We start from the raw sequence: 22,809 nt of genomic DNA on the forward strand, positions 1-22,809 counted from the left end.
TGCAGCAAGAGCTATTTTGAACTAAATGAAGATTAATGTCTTGGTCTTGGCGTATGATGTGTTTATTGAACCAATCAGATAAGAGTAAATGAAGAGTCATCGAGAGGCTCATTTGATTGGCTACAAGAAGGTGGCCCCGCCCTCACGCTTGTAAAACTCCTTTAGTGAGAGAATCGTGCCAAAATTGTAAGCAGACCTATACATATCGGATTATTTCGGGAACTTTTTGCCTCACATGCACAACAGACCATTTAGACATTTGCAACAGTTTTTTTTAATATACATACAGATTGGTTATATGAAGTCAATCTGTTTTGCAGTTCTTTCAACTGTTGTTTTCGTTTGCAAATCACCGTTCACAGACCGTCTTTTGGCGACAAAAAACGTGCCAAAAGTGTAAGCGCGGAGGAATGGAAGTCAGAAGCAATGCAGATCATATTTATTTTGCTTTAGCAGGAAACTGCAGTTTCCCAATACATGAATTATACTTATAAGTAACAGTAGTCTAAAACGCTGCAAATAAATTTTTTCTTATGCTTGAAACGCGATTTACACCTTTACAAAGCTTCTGTTGCGCATGCAAATTTAATTTACGTTTACAGTCTTATGTACCCCTTCCACAAATATTACCCTGCGTTTGCAAATCTTTATGACGTCATTTTACCTTCATAGAACTCGAAGTGAGGAGATAGGGTGGAGGAGGGATGCTGATAAACCGTCAATAGATAGAGGTAAGCCAGCTGTATTAATACTATGGTGTTGATTAACTTGATTGTGCTCCACCGGTGTTGATTATGATTAGAAGTATCTGACTCGCTCCTCCCGAAACTTGTTAATAAAACATCATTTAAATACATTTATCACACCAGTATTTTGTATTTTAACTAATACAGTCTGGTTAATTAACCGGGAGAATATATTTACTATAGTTTCACTGAAAGGAACCTGATGATGAGTTTACAATGGTGAGTAGCCTACAGAAAAACAAGCATAAAATCTATTGATTTAATGTTGAGTAGTGCAGTATAATATGGCACTTAAAGTTTAAAAAATGGATAACAAAAAAAGATTACAGTGTCTGTGGTCCCAAATGGCAGAAAGAAAAAATGTGGTGCAGGTACAAAACACTGAAACACTGTGCTGAGTGACAGAAAAAAAAAGAGTAAATTCATGTCCATGAACAAGAATCAATGGATTAAATTTTATGACAATATCACAAACTGCCATGAGACTACCGATGTCCCCAGATCAGTCTGATTCCAGAGCAAGCAGTTATCATTCAATCGGTTCATTGAAAAGATTCTGCTCAAAAAGTTTTGCTTAATAGGCTATGATGTTAGTATTATTATTATTATTATATTTATATTAGAGCTGTTAGGGCTGAAATATAGAATGATTGAGATAACGCTTTAGTACTTTAGTAATGCCTGCAATTAATCTGCTATTTCAAAAAGAAAGAAAGAAAGATTGCTCTTTTAATATGCTTATTTGTTTAAACTGGTTTACACAAACCTGTAAAATTATATTGCAGACAAAACCTAATAAAGCTCTTAAATACACAGCCATCTTTTTTATAGCATGGCCACCAGTCAGGTATGTAAATCATACATTGGCTTAATCATGTAATGTTTCCAAAGCTTTCAATGAGTCATAAATTCTGCCGAACACTTTGCGTCATTCAACAGACATCACTATGCACCATTAAATGTCAAATGTCAAAATCATGGAGACAACTTGATAAATATTTGCTTATGAGGCAAAATGCCAAAATAACCTGTGAAAATATAAACTATCTTAATTAAATTCCCAACATATTTAAGGCAACTGTAAACCTCTTTTTCATGTCAAAGTCTGTGGCGTAGAAACAGTATCTGCACACTTAATACTATAATTTGCTTACTTTTGCTCAGTCTCTAAATGAGCTAATGTAATGTTCAGATTGTATTCAAAATGCAAAAGTTTTTAAGGTTGCCCTGCAGAAGAAAGCTTTTGCACATAATTGTGCAGAACACACAATTATTACACAATTTAATTATTATTTTTGTACTAATCCATTACACAATTGAGTACAAATACAGATACATCACATAAGTTATTTGTCTTGTTAAACATATTGTATAAATTAATATGATATAGACCGTTCTCATGGCAAGAGTTTGCAGGAATTGGTTTGGTTTCTCTTTTATCAACCTCTGCTTTTTCACACTTGTCTGGGCAGGAGCTGCAGATTTGGTTGACAGAATTACATGCATTTCTTTTACTCTTGTGTCTGTTTGGCTGGAAATTTGAACTGGCGGAATTTAAAAGTGCCTCAGAGTGTCATGGGAAGGTATTCAGCATTCAACATTCATCTGTAGCATATGAAAGCTTCCTGATCCTGGTCTAAGTATTTGCGTAATACAGTAACGGCAAAAGTTGCTTCACCGCATCAGAAAATGTGCTGACCAAGAATTTATAATGGTTTAAAATAGAGTAACACAATGTGTACAGTTTAGAAAAGTGATACTAGTTGACTACACCCTCAACTATGTGCACTGATTTGTAAACCGCAAGATATCGTTAAAACATAACTGCCATATGAATGAGTTATCTGTTATCTGTGTGAGGGGATGGGTGTGTGTGTGTGTGTGCCTTGTGAATCACAGTAAGGGTGTGGAGACTTCTTCCGTCTTGACTTGAAAACCAGAAGAATTTAGGAAGTTTCTAATGTTTCATTCAGAGAAGACTGACATGTTCATGTTTAAATATATGCACTTTTTGGTCATGGAATTTCCATTTTTCCATTTGTAGTAACCTTTACAAAACAAAATAAAACAATTCAGATATGAATGAATATACTGTATATGAAATATTGATTTGTGCTATTATTTAATTAAATAAGACTGAATTGTACAAATTAAACCAGATCAGCTAAGAAATTGATATGTATTTATATAATGTTTATTTGTTATTGTTTTGTGATATTATTTAAGAAATTTTATATAATATATATATGATTCAGATACATTTTTACAGCTCACACTGTAAGAATAATAAAAAAAAAGATAATTAAAACAAAAAAATAAAAAAACAACGTCCTGCCATAAAATCACCATAACCTTCTCCGTTAAGTTTACAGACATTTCCTTCAACCCTAAGATGTATTTACATGCTATGTATATTTGACACGTGAATACATATATTTGACACTTGAATACACATGAATAATCAGTATTCACGTGAATACACGTGAATACTAATTAACTCAAGATGGTGGCGCGACCACATGCAGTGGCTTCTCTTGCTCCCGTCAGAACAGTGTTTCCATTTTTTTTGTCTTGTGAGTCGCAGTGTTTTTGTACGTCTTCATCGCGTCTACCTGTCTCTAAGTCCACATACAGTCATGAGTTTATGCTCTATGTCGGCAGAACCACTTCTTTAGAGTTAAACTCTGCGCACACTGAAGAGCTGCGGGATCTCGGTCTGCTCCAGAGGCCTTCACCATCACCGACCCCCACTGCTGCATGCTGAAGATACAGCGGAGGCGCCACAAGCGTAGTGAGAGGAAGCAGAAGAGGGGCAGAAGCGCGGAGGTATCCGGGTTAGGCTAACGCCTAACCCACACAACCCAGCTATCCCCACAATCATACTGGCTAACGTATGCTCTTTGGACAATAAACTGGACTACATCCGATTACTACGCTCAACTCAGAGGACTGTAAGAGACTGTGTTTTTGTGTTCACGGAAACATGGCTCAGCAATAACGTTCCAGACTGTGCCATTTAGCTCGATCAGCTGACATGCTATCGAGCGGACAGAGTCCTCGTCACGGGAGGTAAATCACACGGTGGCAGGTTTTTTTTGTTTACATCAATGATGCATGGTGTCACGATGCTGTTGTGGTCTGCAAACACTGCTCACCCCTGGTGGAGTTTATGATTATTAATTGCCGGCCGTTCTATCTGCTGAGAGAATATTCAGCATGCTGAACTCATCAACAGGAATGAGGCCCTGAATGAACTGTACCAGCACATCAGTGAGCAGCAGACAGCCCACCCTGATGCTTTTCTCATCTTGGCTGGGGATTTCAACCACGCAGACTTAAAGAGTGTGTTCCCAAAAAATACACCAACACATTAATTTTCCAACACGAGGTAAAAACATTTTGCGAAACTTCTTCGCTCGCTTTGAGGCATAAAACAGCCACTGAAGAAGCCATCTCAATCCTGCTTCAGTGACTACCATCCAGTTGCACTTACCCCTATTCTCATGAAGTGCTTTGAATGGCTAGTCATGCACCACATCAAGTCTGCCCTCCCCCCTCCCTGGACCCCTTCCAGTTTGCATATCGGTCCAACCGCTCGACCGATGATGCCATCACCACTACCCTTCACTCAGCACTCACACATCTAGAGAAAAAAAGACTCATATGTCAGAATGCTAATCATAGACTTCAGTTCAGCATTCAACACAATTATCCCTCAACAGCTCATTAACAAACTGGTCCAGCTGGGGCTCAATACTTTGCTGTGCAAATACAACTCTTCGCTGTATACCGGAGCCCCCCAAGGATGTGTGTGCTGAGCCCCCTCCTCTTCACTCTGCTGACCCACGACTGCACACCTTCACACAACTCCAGCCTCTTTATTAAGTTTGCGGATGACACAACTGTGGTGGGGCTCATTAGCACACAGAGATGAGACAAAACTACCGAGCCGGTGAGCCGCCTGGCCGGGTGGTGCAGTGACAACAGTCTCTCGCTGAACGTGAAGAAGGTGAAGGAGATTGTTGTTGACTTCAGGAGAGTGCACACTCAGCATGCTCCTCTGACCATCAATGGTGCGACTGTGGAGAGAGTGAACAGCACCAAGTTCCTTTGTGTGCACATCTCAGAGGACCTCTCCTGGACTGACAACACGCAGCACTGGCCAAGAAAGCACAGCAGCATCTCTACTTCCTCTGCAAATTGAGAAGAGCCAAAGCCCCGGCCCCCATCATGTGCACCTTCTACAGAGGCACCATCGAGAGCATCCTGACTAGCTGCATCGCTGTGTGGTATGGCGCATGCAACGCGTCCTGACGGAAGACTCTTCAACGCAAAGTGAGAGCAGCTGAGAAGATCGTTGGTGTCTCCCTCCAGGACATTTATGGAACCCCTCCAGGACATTTATGGAACCCGTCTCCCGTCACACAGCTTCTTCAGTCTGCTGCCATCTCTCAAGGAGAGACTGCGGAGTCTCCATTTCAGTCTGCTGCCATCAGAGGACCGCTTCATTCATCAGGCATGAACTCCCTCCCTGCCCCCCCCCCCCCTCTTTTTCCCCATGCACCATTGAACTCTGAACCTTAGTCTTCCCCCTTGTATAGTTGTACTTTATATTTTATTATGTGTATTTAATGTTCTACTGTTAGTGTAATCTGAATGCACCAAGGGTCTGAGAGTAAACACAATTTCCATTTATCTGTATGTATGTACTGTACATGTGGGGAAGAATTGACAATAAAGCAGACTTGACTTGACTTAACTCTGTGTGGATCCAATCTAATGTTTCACCATTTATGTCTAACTCCGAAGAACCATCTGCACTAGCTTTAGCCTGGATGTTCGTGTGGCCTAACACATAATTCACAGTATGAAAGAGGTGGAACAATACTGGAGAAGAGAAGAAAAAAGTGGCCCAGTTTGCCTCTTAAACCAACTACAATAATTACTGTTGTTGGGGAAGGCTCCCAAGTTTGTTCCCACGATAGGAGGGCAGAGACATGGATAAAACTATTTTATTTCAATACTCAATAAAAGGACTCAATTGTCTACATAAAAAATCTTGACATCTGACATCAAGCTATAGACAAGATAAAACAAAGTGTACAATTATTAATGATAAATGAACAATAACAAAATAAAAGTAACATTCAAATCCGTCCAACAAAAATCCAAACATAACACAAATTACAAACTAAATAAGCAATACATTTTCACACAAGACATAGAATAATAAGACTAAAGAAAAAAAAATTAAATTTATAGGAGACAGAAAAATCCTGGTAGGAGAGTTAACTCAGCTAAAAACCAACACTACCTACATACATACATTTTTCACAGAATGTGTTGAAGAATTTGTAGAGGAAGCTTGGGAAGAGTTTATTGAGGCCCTTTAAGCAGTAGTCATGGAAACTGGAAAAATATGTGCTAAATGCATTCAGGGGATTATTGGTTCATTGGTAGGATGACCTCTTATCTCTTCACCCTTGACATGGACATGCCATAAATTAAACATTACAGTCCCCGATGGAAGATCCCACAAGTTAATGATTCTAATCAGACATTCATGGCATTTGTGATCAAATATTTTTGTATAATGTAAGGGGATGTCCCTTAAACTGGTTTCCTCATGGGAACCAAAAAATTTCCCCACAAGGACAAGGATTTTGGATATAGTGGGAAAATTTTGTCCCTATAATGTAGGATATGCCTGAACACATGAACACATGCCATTCTCTTAATTTTATTGAGTTTTCATTCATTTCCTTAAACACAATAAAATGCAATGCATAATTCAAAATAGTAAAACACCTGTGAAAATCAAATACAGCAAAATTCATTCATATTAAAACACAGTGCCTTATTGTTTTGAATTTTTTTTTTTTGTGCCTTATTGTTTGAATTTATTTATTTATTTATTTATTTATTTATTTAAATTGTAGTTATTGACTAAAGATGTTCAATTTGCACATTAAGTGTTGTTCTAGACTTTAACTGAAAAGGAAGGGGAATTAGTGGTTTGAATGTCAAGTACAAAATCTAGAAGGGATTGGCTGTGCTTGTGTAACTACTGACTTGGATAGTGTGTAAATATTTGGCTGGAAATGTTTCAAAAGTTTATTAACCTGTTGATACTTCAAATATATAATTTTTACATTTTCAGCTTTTTGGATGAACAGGCTGTTTAGAATAAACAAATGTCGAGTTCACTTAAATTTTCTTTAAATATCTTAAATGAAGGGTTCATGTCAAAGTATAGAATAGAAGATGGAGGAGACTATGACTAGAAACCATTCCCACAGTCTTAAATTAATATCAAAAACCCCCCAAAAAGTGTTAGAGTAACAGTGACACCTTGACACTCATCAGTGAAACCAAAATGCCAGTAAAGTAATACATTATAACAACAGTAAGGTAATATAAGGTAAGTCCAAGTATGCTAGAGTTATGTGATGATTAGATATTACACATAAGGCTAACATGCCTTTCAGAGACAAATATGTGAATTACTACTTGCCTGTTTGCGATGCCAAAACAAACCTATGACTTACACCTCAGGCACTTAAGAAAGTGCCAAACCCTGCATGAACCCTTATAAATAGGCAGGTGGATTTTGTAAACAGGATACTGGATAAGTATTTGCATCTCAAACCTTCATTCCAACCACCTGGCTCTATTTGAGTATTGAACATTTATAGTTCAATCAATTTCTAATGGCTAAAACCAGTCCTCCTTGCTTTTTTTATCTCCTAATAACTTGTTTGATCTAAACATATGACATTACAGATGTAAAATGAATAAAATAATAATAATGATATAATAGTTTCATGTTGACTCTAAGACAAAGGTGCATTTATTATTTGTTCATGCACTGTCAGAAACTCACCCAAACTTTCCATTTCATACCTTAGATAAAGCTAAAGATCCTGTTGAAGGAACTTGCAGATATTCAAAATTGAGTGGACTAGTAAATATACCACCATTCTTACTGTGTGTCCCCTGTTAACATCTGGCTTCACTGAACTCATGAAAATAACAGCCTGCAAATCAATGTGTCAAATGTGATAAGTATAAGTTTAGTGATAGAAAGTTAATATCCTGTATATTTGAGAGCATAAGACACACTGATTTAAACACCATAATTAATTAATCAATTAACTAATACTAGTTTGCAGTTCATACACTTGAGGCTCCTGTTGATCATTTTTGTCATAATCATTTCTATGCCTTTTTCAATTTCTAAAGAGGCTTTATGCGGAATGGAATTAGATTTACTGTTCACATTAAATTATAATTATTGACTGCAGGTGTTAAATCTGCACATTTACTGTTCTAGATTTAAATGCAATGCAATCAAAGAGAAAGGGAAACTGGTTGTTTGGCTGTCAAGTATCAAATGCAGAAGGAATCCTCTGTGCTTGTGTAACTACCAGTGGTGTAATGTAACAAAGTAATAATACTTCATTACAGTACTTAAGTATTTTTTTTGGCTGCACTTTACTTGAGTTTTTATATTTCTGTCAACTTTCACTTTTACTCCACTACATTTCCTAATTAAACTGTACACTTTTCTCCTAAGCATATTCGTCACTTCATTTAATATAAAGTCAGAAGAACACCGACTGCAAGAAAGCATGTTTGATGAATCAGTGGTCTGGGGCTTGCAAGTTAGAAGGGTGTACTCACACTAGGCACAGTTGCCTTGAACCGACCACAAGTGTGAGAATAAATATCTTCTTGGCGCTACTTAAATTCACTAAAGAATTCTACCTTTAACAAACTGTAGATAAAATAACAAGTCTCCCGGAGCTGACGGCCTCCCCTGAGGCTTATAAGGCAGGTGGTGATGTTCTTGCCTCTGTCCTACATCATCTGGTTGTGATGTGCTGGAACAGTGGATATCTCCCAGATGTCCTTAGAGATGCCAACATCATCACCATTTACAAGAACAAGGTGGACCGTACAGACTGTAACAACTTCAGAGGAATATGTCTGCTTAGTCTTGCTGGCAAATATTTGCTCGTAATATTCTACCACGTCTACAAATTCTTGCTGACCGTATCCTCCCTGAAAGCCAGTGTGGGTTTCGTGCTGGCTGCTCTATAGCAGACATGGTGTTCTGTGTTTGTCAACTACAGGAAAAGTGTACATCAGCATAAACAGCATAAACCTCTGTTCTTGGTGTTTGTTGACTTGACCAAGGCCTTTGACTATGTTAGTCCATCTGGACTTTTTCTCATCCTACAAAGACTTAGCTGCCTTTCAAAGTTAATGAAGGTGGTTACTGAGTTTAATGAGGGGCATGAAGGCAACCGTACAGTCTGAAGGCACTCGCTCTGAAGGGTTCCAGATAATAAGGTGTGGTGGTAAAACAGGGATGTGTCCTTGCACCTACCCTCTTTGGAATTTTCTTCTCTGCCTTACTACGCCGTGCCTTCCCTGATGACTCAGGTATCCTTCTACACACCTGCAGCTCAGGGAAAACTGTTAAATCTGGCCAGGCTGCGGGCGAAGAGTAAAGTACGCCATGTTCTGGTGATGATGCTGCCTTTGTTGCCCACTCGGAGGCAGATCTACAACTACTCTGCTCATCTTTTTCTGCTGCATGTCTAGAGTTTGGTTTGCAGATTAGTCTTAAAAAGACAGTTATCCTTGATCAACCTGCAACCTTGAACCCTACAGTATACATTAACAACATATGTCTATCTGTGGTAGACAAATTCACCTACCTGGGTTCCACAGTATCAGACAACAATAACCTTGATGCAGAGCTTGACATGCACATTGGGAGGGCATCATCAATGTTTGGAAAATTGAGCAAGCGTGTCTGGCACAACAAGTACCTCTCATTGCTCCTCAGTCCATGTATACCATGCATGTGTACTTAGCACCTTACTATATGCAAGCGAGACAATGACAACATACAGGAGGCACGGAAATCGCCTTAACGCCTTCCATTTCCGCTGCTTTCGCTCCATACTGGGTGTATGCTGGAAGGACCATGTGCCAAACTCTGTCATACTTGAGAGAACTGGTTCCAGTGACCTGTACACCATCCTTCGTGAATGCCACCGCCGCTGGACTGGGCATATTTATCGAATGAATGACACCCGCCTCCCAAAAATCTTGCTATATGGCGAGCTGGCAAACGCCCCCCGCAAACATGGTCGCCTCCATCTACATTTTAAAGACGTCATTAAGAGGGATCTTCAGGCCTTCTCCATCAACCGGGACAACTGGGAGGCACTTGCAAATGACAGACCCAACTGGCATGCAGCAAAAAAAAAAATAGCCCCAGGGTTTCTCAGGAGGTCTACAAATCATTTCTGGAAGAGAGACGCTTAAAACGGGAAGCTAGTAGTAGTAGTAGTAGCAGCAGCAGCAGCAGCAGCAGCATGTGCATATAAACACCGATATCGGATACCACTTGTTACTAAATTACAAGGGCTTGCTTTGTTTGTTTTTATGAAGAGGTTGTTGAAACAGGCCAATAAGACTGTTAACTAGTACTCATCATTTTAATTACATAAATGTCTCATGTCTACAAATTGATCAAACTGAGAACAATTCAAAAATCGTCCTGAAATAGTAAACCATCCAGGGACTTTTGGCATAGTGTTCTCTTTTTAACATACTATGCTTTGGGACACACTTATTTAAATCTCACATACTAGGATGGATATGAACATTGGGACACAGGGCATTTCGAAACAAATGATTCGCAAAAGTTTTGAAGTTTCCTGAAGCAGTGCTTCAAAAGGGGCCTATCATCACTAACATCAGCAGCCCCACACACATGCTTTTCATACTTAAATACAATAAATATTAAAGTATGTGTGTGCACTTTTACTCAAGTAATTTAATAAACAGTTAATTTAACTTCTACCAGTAATTTTCTGGTAAGATTTCTGTACTCAGATTTCTGGTTTGCAATATTCAGCTTTTAAAATACAGGCTATTTTGCATAACAAATGGCTAATTCAAGTAAATAAATGAAAGTGTCCTGTGATGTGGCAGGGTTATTATAATGTGAGAATCAGATAATCAGAAGGAGCTTTATTACCAAGTATGTTTACACAGACAAGGAATTTGACTTGGCGACAGGAGCTTCCAGTGCAGAAGAAAGTACACACATAGTATAAACTTACATGATATTGCAGATATACATACAAACATTTTTCTGTTTTTCTTATATTGTGTTAATTCACCTTTACTGTGTAATTCTATGTATGTCTGCACTATTATGTATATTATTACCGTGTAATAATAATACAAATTATAAATATAATCAAACAAAACAGATCCACTTAAGCATTTTGGTATTGCAATCAAGTCATTAAATATTCCAGTGTATTTAAGTGATAGAAAATAAGTCTCAATTTCTTTAAATCTCATATTTGCATGAATTTCTCAATTATCAACCTGTTATCAATCTACTTTATTCATTCTTCCCTCTAACTAACAGTTTATTCTGTTTTTAGTAATTAATAAAATTAAGGCATGTTAGTCTAATCCTTAAAAATCTTTTTGCGGTGAAATATTTTGCTGGGTTTTATAAAGTAAATGTAAGAACAACTATTTCATTGTTAGTGAAATTTCAAGATGAACATTTACTGGGCTAAAGACATTTCGAGAGACATGTGTGTACAGTACATCTCTGATGTGTATATAAGCCTTGCATATTAAAATATGATACTGGTGCTTAATGGCTTAACTGCTGATCAAAATAAAACCCTGTTCTGATTCAATATCCAAACAGGAAATATTATACTGGTGTTCTTTGGGTGCATTATTCAGTATGCAGTTATCTTTGTGTGATCCTCAAAATTGTTACAATTTTATTCTTCATTTCTGTTGCCATATATATATATATATATATATATATATATATATATATATATATATATATATATATATATATTTTTTTTTTATTATTATGACACACACACACACACACACACACAAAAAAAAAAAAATTGAGGTCAAACGTTTACATACACCTTGCAGAATCTGCAAAAATGTTAATTATTTTATACCAAAATACGAGGGATCATACAAAATGGATGTTATTTTTTTATTTGGGTACTGACCTGAATAAGATATTTCACATGAAAGACATTTGCATATAGTCCACAAGAGAAAATATTAGCTGAATTGATAAAAATTACCTGATTCAAAAGTTTTCACATACTGTACGCTTGATTCTTAATGCATCATTTTTCCTTCTGGAGAATCAGTGACCTTTTGAACCTTCTTTAACAGTTGCATATGAGCCCCTCAGTTGTCAGTTATTGGAAAAGGGTTCAAATACACAAATGTTGAGAAACTAAAGAATTTGCAGGACCTGAAGGATTTTTTTCTGAAGTACAGCTGGCAGATTAATTGTTGAGGACAAAACAAGGGCCTCATGAACAGCAATCAGAAAAAAGGAAAAAAAAAAAAAAATGCTGTGGATCATCCAGGTAGCAACACAGTAGTAAGACAGACTCAAGCCTATGTAAACACTAGAACAGGGTCATTTTTATAAATTCAGCTATTATTTTCTCTTGTGGACTTTATGTAAATGTCTTATGTAAAATATCTTATTCAGGTCAGTACTAAATTTTTATCCCTCATATTTTGGTAAAATAATGAACATTTTGCAGATTCTGCAAGTTTATGTAAACTTTTACCTCAACTCTGTCTGTCTGTCTATCTATTCATCTAATTAAGTGTTTTTTCACTATCTTAAAAATTTGAGTTTTCATTTTGTTTGTTTGTTTGTTTGTTTTGTTTTGATTGCAGTCTTACAAGAAACCACAACAGTTTCTGCAAAGGTGGAGAAATAGTTGGTCAGTGAATCATTGTGTTTTAGAAGCAAGTACAATCCTGTCTGATAAATCATCCAGGTACCCAGGTTTAAGCAGACAGAGCTTGTGACAGATGTTTTGAATTACGCAGCATCTTTATTTCCTGCTTGTGTGACTCATGTTTGCTTTCACATGAGACACTTCTCCGATGCTACTGTACCTTTGTTTGTGTTCATTTTTTAAAATCTGTTCTTATTTCTGAAATGCATATTAGGAATTCTAGGAAAATGTGTAATTTAATGTCAGAAAGTCATGAAAGCTCATTCATGTTTATCTGTTCTTAAAATGTTTAGATAACTTTAAAAATTATTGCCTGTGGCTTAAAGCTGGAGGATTTGAAAATAATCCATTGCATTTTCATTTAGACATAAAAATATGTTTTTGGGCAAGGCCTATCAGCACCAACAGCAGCTCATACTGTATGTCATTTTCTTGTTTATATTTTAAATTAGGCTATTTTATTTTGTAGTTAGTTTTTATTCTTTCTGTTATTGTTAGTTTACACTGTTATTTTTTTTTATTATTCGTTTTAGTTCTTCTGAAGTATAATTAGCTGAAAACATTAAGAGAAGCATATAAATAAATTTGACTGGACTTGTTTGAGATTTCACTGCCAAATGTGACTGCATTCAACATTTGTCATCACTACAGTTAAAAGTTGATTAACCAGAACACACAGGGAGCCAACTTTTGTTTCATTGAGTAATCCATTAGTGCTAATAATAATATGTTCCCATTAAGTTAAGAAAATTGTATTTATAAATGTTCTCTAAACATCCAGGTTTGAATGTTGTTGTTGTTTGTTTGTTTGTTTGTTTGTTTGTTTGTTTGTTTGTTCTTTCTTTTTTTTTCTTGGTGCAAAAGTTAAGGTAACATTCCATTTAATAATTTTGCATTATTGGAATGTTACTTTTAAATGTTCTGTGAACATTCTGAAGTAAATGGTAGCATTCAAACCTATTTTTAGATGAACGTCCAGTTAAAATGTTTTGGAAAAAAGTTCAAAGAACAATATATAAATATTGTTTTTTGGGTTCGGTTAGGTTTTGAGAACATTATTAAAACCAGATAACTCTGAACAAATATTATATCACGCTACTAGGAGAACGTTTGTTCATAAACTTTAAGAGAAATTTGCCAGAACGTTACCCAAAGTTTTGAGACGTCAATAAGCAAGGCCTAGACCTACTGTGCAAACATCACACAACTTAAATAGTATTCATATGCATTCAAGCAAAGCAATCACTTTTATGTAGTTTGTGTATTTATAGGAATGGGGCCCTATACCTTTGCACACATTTACCTAGATTAACCTTGAGGTTCCTTTTTTGTTGTGATGCTTGCTGCTGCACAGTGGTGCCACATTGTTGTGTCCAATGTTTCTACATTTTTTTTTTTTTTTTATGTACATGTTATAATGGGATTCTTTCATTTACATTAACATTTATTTATTTAGCGGACTTTTATTATTTCACATTGTAGACCACGAAACAGCAATTGATTTACCGTTTTTTAGTTTTAACAAAAAACTAAATAAATTATAAATTGATAAACCTCACAATTGAACCTTTTTAAAGCAATTTTTTAAGAAAAGTATGTGGGTGAATTTTCGCATTGGTCTGAACAATAACAGCAGATTGGATTATTGAAATTGCACATTCATTCTCTGCCAGTAGGAGGTGCTTTTGGAACATCATAAATATAGTGGTTTCCCCAGTAATGGCTGTAAACAAAGGAGCTCAGCTCATAAATGATACTTTACTCAGGTAAAATGATGAAAATGCAATCGAAACTTTTCTGAAGAAAAATGTTGAAAAATATATAGCGTATATTGGCGAGGAAAGTCCACTGATGAGTTACCAGCGTAAGCCTACATTATATTTTAGTCATTTTAACTTAGGGCTGTCAATCGATTAAAATATTTAATCGTGATTAACTGAATGATTGTCATGAGTTAACTTGTTAATAATCACAATTTAAACACACATTTTTATCTGTTCTAAATGTACCTTAAATTAATACTTTTCCCCATGGTTTCACAGACAAGGCTTAAGCTAGTCCGAGATAAAAATGCTTGTTTGAGCTGTCTCAACTGAAAATATCTTGCTCTGACATATCTTAAAAATGATTCTTCTGTGTCAAGATGCACACCTGTAACATTTTCTTCTAAGACATTTTTGTAAAAGTTGCTTAAATATCTTAATTAAACTAAGGCCTAGTCCTGGTTTAAGCTAAGTCCCGTTTGTGAAACCGGGCCCTCAAGTTTTTAATCTGGGCATGGACAAATATGGATGCTTTATGTAATATATGTTTATTATTAGTGAAACCATAGAGCATGAAGAGTAGACATGTTTCATAGGTCATAGATGTTTTTCAAAGAACTTGTTCATGTCTATTAGACACATGAAAGAAAAAAACAAAAAAACATAGAAATACTAAGTTCCCATTACTTCTCTTTCTTTGCACTGAGCAATTTACTTACACAAACCATTTTTGCAGGACAGGGCAGCTCACTTCTTCTGAACATGCAAAATGTACATTTATTATTTATTATTTCATTTGTTTGCCTCTCTGTGCCACATACTGTATTTTGATTCAGCTAAATTCTCAAAACTGTTTTCATTTATATATTTGACTGTTTTTTTTTCTCAGACAACGGGATGAATATGAAATACTGACTGAAACGCGACCCAATAAGACTAACCAGCTCTCCCTTCCAAGATGTTAATCTGCACAAAAAGCCTGATTTATCGTGCCGTCGTCTGATAATATCAAAAAGGCTACACATAAGATAAAGACAATAGCTGTGCTGTGATTTCGACTATACTTGCATGTAAAATTAGAGAAGCAACGCCTCTGTGTTTTAACTGAAAGCGCAGCTCCTTTCACCCGCTCGCTGAACAGAGCAGACGCAGAGAGAGAGGTGTGCGCGCGCTGGGAAAGAGAGACCTCGCGCTCGTGCACCAGTCAGCTTCAGATGCATACGATTTTTCACTTGCTACAAGCAGGATACACAAGAAGCACGTTCAGCTCGGACACGCAGACGATTGTCGTGGTAATAAACACCGTAAACAGCAACCGTTCGCGTGTCCGCGCTTAATGCGCATCTCGTATATGAAAAGCAGTTTAAGGGACCCCTGCCTTTTGGGGGTATAAGGCAGTCGCCTACCTTTGCCTAATGGGTAAGTCCGCCCCTGGGTACATAGTGTAAGTAAATTGCTAATGCAAATTTTATACACCACATACTGAACAAAATGTAGCATTGCTTGGTAATTGGTCAAAGTATTGATAGTTGTGCAAATATTGTCATACTATCAGTTGTCTGAATTTTTGGTTGATTGTAATCCATTACATAACTTTCCATCAAAGTTATCTGACATCATCAAGATGAACTTGTTCTGACACAGTTTAACTCTGAGTTCTTGTCATATTTTTATAACCATTTTCTAAACTAAAGCAAATAAACTGGGATAATGTGAAAAATGTTGAAGGTGTCTGAATAAATTTTGGTTTGACTGTATATTTATTTTTTTACAGTGAAGACTATGCAGTGCTATTTTACATTTGATTATTCGGTTTCTATAGGCTACCTACAAACTTGAAAAAAGTAAACATTGTGTAAATAGCACAAATAAAATAGAAGAACATACAAATGACAATTTCAAACAGGGCCCGCTGGTGCAATCCGCACTGGGGCCCCGCAAAAAACAATAAAATGATTCAGAATCCCAAATGTTTATCACCACCAAAACCTAATTAAGAATCTGTCTGTCTTTCCAGACTAGAATCTGATTCAGAAGATAAACGAAAAACAGCACCGTCATACTGCACTTGACAGTCACTTGACTTTTATTGCGATAAGATTCAGTGGAATCTGTTCCACTTGAGGTGCGCGGATCATCGCACTAATTGGATAACAATATTTTTGGGGGAATTCCTTAAATGAACCAAACACTGAAACCAACTTTAATGGGTCGTTGACACAGACATTGACATATACTCGCTAGTTTACAGCTAGTCACGCACATGATGTTCTCCGACGATATAATGCGATCAAACCAGACTGACTGCAGCTGTCACCAGCTGTCATGTGGAAACCGGGAAGGCCCCTCCTTTTGGTAACTTGTCCTCTCCGCTCGATTCAAACTCACACGGAGCATGTCTCGAAGCGATATAGCCCCAGCCAATGCAGAGGCAAAACGAAAGCGATGAGATCCAGCAGTGACGGAAGTTTAATTCCAATGGACTATGAGCGTTTCAATGTCTTAAAGACGGGGAAAGCATTCGAGTCAATAAAACAACTGACCACCAAACTGATTCACGTGGAAAATCAGTAGGAAAGCATGCATTTCCATCTGTTCATCTTGAAACGAGTTTGCAGTGACGGCTTCGGTCTGCATGTGAATATGGCTCAAAAATGACCAATGGTAAGTTGTCAGTGTTGCACAAGGAAACAAGCTGAATTAATGCATTAGGCTACTCTTACCTTCACGAGCACAGCGCAGTTTGAGCCCGGCTACAGGGAAAAGCTTGTATTTATAGCTATCATTACTTGGGGATTCCCAGTGATTGTAAGCAACAATCAAAACGAAACTCGTAAGTGATTTACAAAAAAGCATGTTTATTACGAAAGTGAATGTTCACGAGGGTTTATTCTTATGGAAATGATCATCCTGAAAGCTCAGTCAGGTTGATCCTATTGAATGGCAAAGTATTGAGTGGTGCGTAGGCTACGCGTAAATCATGCATACCACTGAATGAAACCGTGTGTTTAACACTGTAACTTTGAATGGTTACACATGTGCATGTGTTTTTTTTTTTTTTTATCCGCAGCATCGTCTTGGTACTTCTGTTTTGATGCTTATTATACTACCTCTTGCGTTTTCCTGTGAAAGTGGCCACAATAAAAAACAGATCACCGAGGATTACCGCAATATCATTAAGATTCAGCTGAAGCACGTTGTAAGTATCAAAATTACACGTGTGCCATGTAGGTGACTGGATTCTAACAGCTTATCTCATATTGGCCTATTCTCACTTGTGTGAAAAAATAAATAAATAAAATGCTATTAAATTTACAATAAAATGGGCAGGAGTTTTCTGTAAAAAAAATATGGTTTTGTTCCAGGCATTATATATTAATAAAATAGGCCACATGATAGAAAAACTGACTTTTTTATGAACCATGGCTAATAAACATGTATTTTCTACAAAATGAAATGTTCTAAACATTAACAAAACAAAAAAAAATTAAACGTAACAAAATTGTATTTGTACTTTGCAGGAGGCTATGACTGAACAACTAAATTCAAACTGCACAATAAGAAATGTGAGCATGTTGAAGGAGCCAACAAAATGTAAGAAAAATGTTTATGCTTATCTATTAAACAAATTCCATGTTGTTCAGGAGATTACTCAAATGTTAGTCATGTTTCTCTCTCAAACGGAAAGAGCAAATGTAGTTTCTAAGATTGGGTAAGTAAATGTTTTGGCCTGCCCTTCTCACTCATTACAGAGCTCTTCCATATGAAGTGCAGGGAAAGCTGGGGTTTCTTCACAGCAAATAGACACAGATGCAACTTGTTAGTTTAACAAGCCTATTTAAAGACAAGTTTCTCCTCCATTCTTGTCACTCAACTGCTGGTTTGTTTCTGATGTGCTCACAGACACAACAGTCCACCCACAGAAAAATCTGCAGGGTTAATGGAAAACTGAGGAGAATCATGAGGGAATCAGAGAATGTAAATGGACAACTAAAAGATGGTTTATATAAGCTTGTGGAAGAAATAAATGCGTCTTTGAGATGTTGGTGTCATCAGAAGGTAACCGAAACAACCCGTTTCCTCACATTCATTTTTCTTTTTACACCGTTTTAATTGATTTAAACCTCCTTTTTGTTTAATTTGTGGATAAACAGAGGGAGGGGACAAAAGAGCTGAAACAGCAAAGACGAAAGTGGAAGATTTTGCAGAGTGAAAGACATTCTTGCCAACTTAGAGATACAATATGAACAATACAATACGTATCTGTCCCTCAGCACAGACCTTCCAGAGCGTGGGAAGACTTCAGAGCAAACCGGTATATAATACTTGGCCTCCATCCATCTCTCTTACAAGATTTGATTGTACAGAATATGAAGTAACTGGACTAACCATATGCCTTTCACACTATTCAGTATTTGTCTGAGGACAAAGTGTTTTTTATGGGAAAATATATGCAAAGCATTAACATGAAAAATACTACTATGCATGAAAATGTATCAAAACTTTGTACTTTGTATTGTTATCTTTGCTATTAATTGCTGAATGAGTACAGAGGGTGTGCAAATGAAACTTACAGTGTTTCTGTACATTGCTGTAAGTGACAAAGTTGGCCAAAGCCTATTATATTAACTCTCTAGGCCTCAAGTTAGAACTTTATGGTCTACATCTGCTTCTTATTTGGGGAAGCGATTCAGCTCACCCAATTCGAATCATTCTTAGCAAGCTGATGATTAAGCTACCATTGAAACACTTGTTTTTTTTTCAAACATTGTTGTTGTTTTTTTTTTTTTTTGAAAATCTGTGGTGGTGGTATTATTAGTAATATATTATTTTTTATATACATGTCGTATATTCCAAATACTGTAAACCCACCATTGCATTTTATTAAATAAACACTTCAGTTTCGATGCATGTTTTCATTCATCAGCCTAGTTAATTAAAACGCTAATTTTTGGATATGATTTTTTTTTAAGCACATATATATATATATATATATATGTATATAGTTTTAGAAACACAGTTTTTAAGAAAGTCAGGAGATTTCTCTTTTCTTTGGTTGATCATCTATCAGGACCCACTTTTTCACTGTCCGTTTCAGGTTTTTCTTTTTAACATTTTTTTTTATTTTATTTTTTTGACAAAGCATCACATTTGTGAACCCTCTCTTATTTTCCTGGAGCGGCACAGCAACTGTAGCATTTGTTGGGCCCAATATAAAAACTTTCAATACGCTCCCCCAGTAATCTGGATCACATTCCGTCCCCCTTTTGTGGGTAGCCAGTCTTTTTTATTTTTTGTAAGTCGGTAAAGGTAATGAACTGGATATGCTCCAAATGCAATGAATTTAGTTAATGCTTTTTTATATGTGGTTCCTTGTTTTGTGGGTTATCAATAGAACCATTTCTTATAAAGCCTCTTGAAAAGAATCATATTTATGTATCATAATAATAGACAAAACATTAAACTTTGTCTTTGACCCAAATGGTTCAATTTAATGTGGTTATCCAGTTTTTATTTCTACAGATCTATCTTTAAAAGTTTGTATCAGTAAAAACGGTCTTTTTACAGATTTTTTTTTAAAGCAACCTACAGTGACTGACAGACATTTGCAGTAAAACAAGCTGTCTATCATTCATATATATAAAAAAAATAAACAGGTGGGCTTATATGGTACATGTGGTTTATAGGGTCTCTTCTCCTGTATAAAGAACTCTCTGTTCACTTCTCCTGCTTTCCTATTACACAAATATATATCCTTTTTATATAACAGTGCAGAACTCTATTTTTTTCCAGAACCTTTGACATGAAATGGTGACTTCTAAAAACATATTTTTAGTGCTGTATAACATCAAAATTTAGCCTTTCGTTTTCAATCTGTGTAATGTCATGCCAGTAGCTGGCCAGGGAAAAAACTGGGTTCATAGCAAGAAACTGAAATGCAAAACAGAACCATGTTAAAAAAAAAAAAAATCTAGGGCTCTCAATAAATGCTTTAATGAATAACTACATAAATTGCATACAGTATATTAATATTTGTTGTTAAGAGAATTTAGATGATGATTGTTATTTTTATTTTTATTGTGTGTTGTTAGTAGATTAGGTGTTTTGGAATTATGTGGGTCAGTGATGAAATGCTTTTATTTTTAATAGATAAACAGATAATTATACTAAATTAATGTTAAATTGGCAGCCCTAAATAAACGATTAAATAAACGCATCAAACAGAACACAATCTGGGTTCTGTTTTCCATTTTACTTCTGTAGGATCAGTTCAATCCATTTTAACCATTCAATTCTTTAATTTCTGTCATATTCAAAATAGCAGGTATTCATAAGCTACAGTGGTGTGAAAAATTGTTGGCCCCCTTCCTGATTTCTTTTTTTGCATGTTTGTCACGCTTTAATGTTTTGGATCATAAAGGCTTTTATTATAAAGGGAAAACAAAATCCAAAACTACATGGCCCTGTGTGAAAAAGTGTTTACCTTCTAACCTAATAACTGGTTGGGCCACCCTTAGCAGCAACAACAACTGCAATCAAGCGTTTGTGATAACTTGCAATGAGTCTGTTACAGCGCTGTGGGGGAATTTTGGTCCACTAATCTATTATCTGTTGTTGTAATTCAGCCACATTGGAGGGTTTGAGCATGAACTACCTTCAGGTCAGGACTTTGGCTAGGGCACTCCAAAGTCTTCATTTTGTTTTTCTTCAGCCATTCAGAGGTGGACTTGCTGGTGTGTTTTGGATCATTGTCCTGCTGCAGAACCCAAGTTCCCTTCAGCCTGAAGTCACGCTCAGATGGATGAACATTCTCCTTCAGGATTTTTTGGTAAACAGCAGAATTCATGTTTCCATTTATCACAGTAAGTCTTCCAAGTCCTGAAGCAGCAAAAACAGCCCCAGACCATCACAACTACCACCACATTTTATGTTGGTATGATGTTCTTTTTCTGAAATGCGGTGTTACTTTTACGCCAGACGTAATGGGACACACACCTTCCAAAAAAGTTAAACTTTTGTCTTGTCAGTTCACAGAGTATTTTCCCAAAAGTCTTGGGGATCATCAAGATGTTTTCTGGCAAAACTGAGATGAGCCTTTATGTTCTTTTTGCTCAGCAGTGGTTTTCGTCTTGGAACTCTGCCATGCAGATCTTTTTTGCCCAGTCTCTTTCTTATGGTGGAGTCATGAACACTGACCTTAACTGAGGCAAGTGAGGCCTGCAGTTCTTTGGATGTTCTTGTTCCTGTGCTCTTGGGGTAATTTTGGTCGGCCGGCCACTCCTGGGAAGGTTCTCCACTGTTCCGTGTTTTTGTCATTTGTGAATAATGGCTCTCACTGTGGTTCGCTGGAGTCCCAAAGCTTTAGAAATGGGTTTATAACCTTTTCCAGACTGATAGATCTCAATTACTTTCTTTCTCATTTGTTTCTGAATTTCTTTGGATCTCAGCAAGAGGTCTAGCTTTTGAGGATCTTTTGGTCTACTTCACTTTGTCAGGCAGGTCCTATTTAAGAGATTTCTTGATTGCGAACAGGTGTGGCAGTAATTGAGTATTAGTCAGGCCTGGGTGTGTGGTAGAGAAATTGAACTCAGGCTTGAACTCAGGTGTGATAATCCATAGTTTTTAAAGGGGGGCAATCACTTCTTGACACAGGGCCATGTATTTTTTTTTTTTTTTTTAATAAAAACCTTCATTTAAAATGCATGTTGTGTTTACTTGTGTTATCTTTGACTAATATTTAAATTTGTTGGATGATCTGAAACATTAATTGATGTTTTATTAACAAGTTTTGGGAGGAGCACGCGCAGATAATTAACACGACCAATTCATCATCAGTAATCACATCCATCTATCCAATCAGCGCATGAGAGAACCCCTATAAATAATCAAAGCAGTCCTACTTTCGTTATTTCTAGTCTTTCAGCATCCCTCCACCACCCCGACTCCTCACCTTCAGCCTGTTCCTAACCCAGCACGGGGAAGAACACTTGGGGGGAGCGCTTGGGGGGAGCGCTTGGGTCTGGGCTAAATGCCAAGCTCGGAGCCCTCTCCCCGGACAGCACACCAAATACGCATTTTTATTTACTAATTTTTGTTGTATGTAGGTGTGATATTTTGAAAGTGTGACAAACTCAGGAAGGGGGCCAACACTTTTTCACACCACTGTATATTTGCTGCCAGAGCAGCAGCTGTACAAGCATAACAGGGTGCAGAGTGATGCTTTGAAATGCATATGAGCTTGAGATCAGCATAAACAGACACCAATGCCTCGATCTCTGTCAACCTAACATGGTTGATGCTCTTGATGGATGTACATGACATTTCAGTAAAATAACAATAGCATTTGAATTCCCTCAAAATGACAATACAAAGAGATACTGACCTGTTAACATTAGAATAGTTGCATTTTGTGTGTGATATGGTCCCATTTTAAAGCCTAGATCAATTTAAGTC

At 36.7% G+C, this 22,809-nt stretch overlaps 1 long non-coding RNA gene across 3 annotated transcripts; it reads left to right on the forward strand.

Annotated features, from left to right (window-relative positions):
* Positions 1–851: 851 nt before the first annotated feature.
* Positions 852–19,117, forward strand: LOC109085742. 3 transcript variants are annotated; one of them, XR_006153460.1, is made up of 5 exons: positions 852–965; positions 17,426–17,554; positions 17,877–17,949; positions 18,259–18,414; positions 18,510–19,117. It is a non-coding gene; the product is annotated as an uncharacterized LOC109085742 (long non-coding RNA). The 3 variants fall into 3 exon arrangements; XR_006153459.1 differs by lacking the exon at positions 852–965 and adding an exon at positions 16,591–17,019; XR_006153461.1 differs by lacking the exon at positions 852–965 and adding an exon at positions 17,049–17,188.
* Positions 19,118–22,809: the final 3,692 nt, after the last annotated feature.

Source organism: Cyprinus carpio, chromosome A24, assembly GCF_018340385.1.
Source record: "Cyprinus carpio isolate SPL01 chromosome A24, ASM1834038v1, whole genome shotgun sequence".
NCBI lineage: Eukaryota > Metazoa > Chordata > Actinopteri > Cypriniformes > Cyprinidae > Cyprinus > Cyprinus carpio.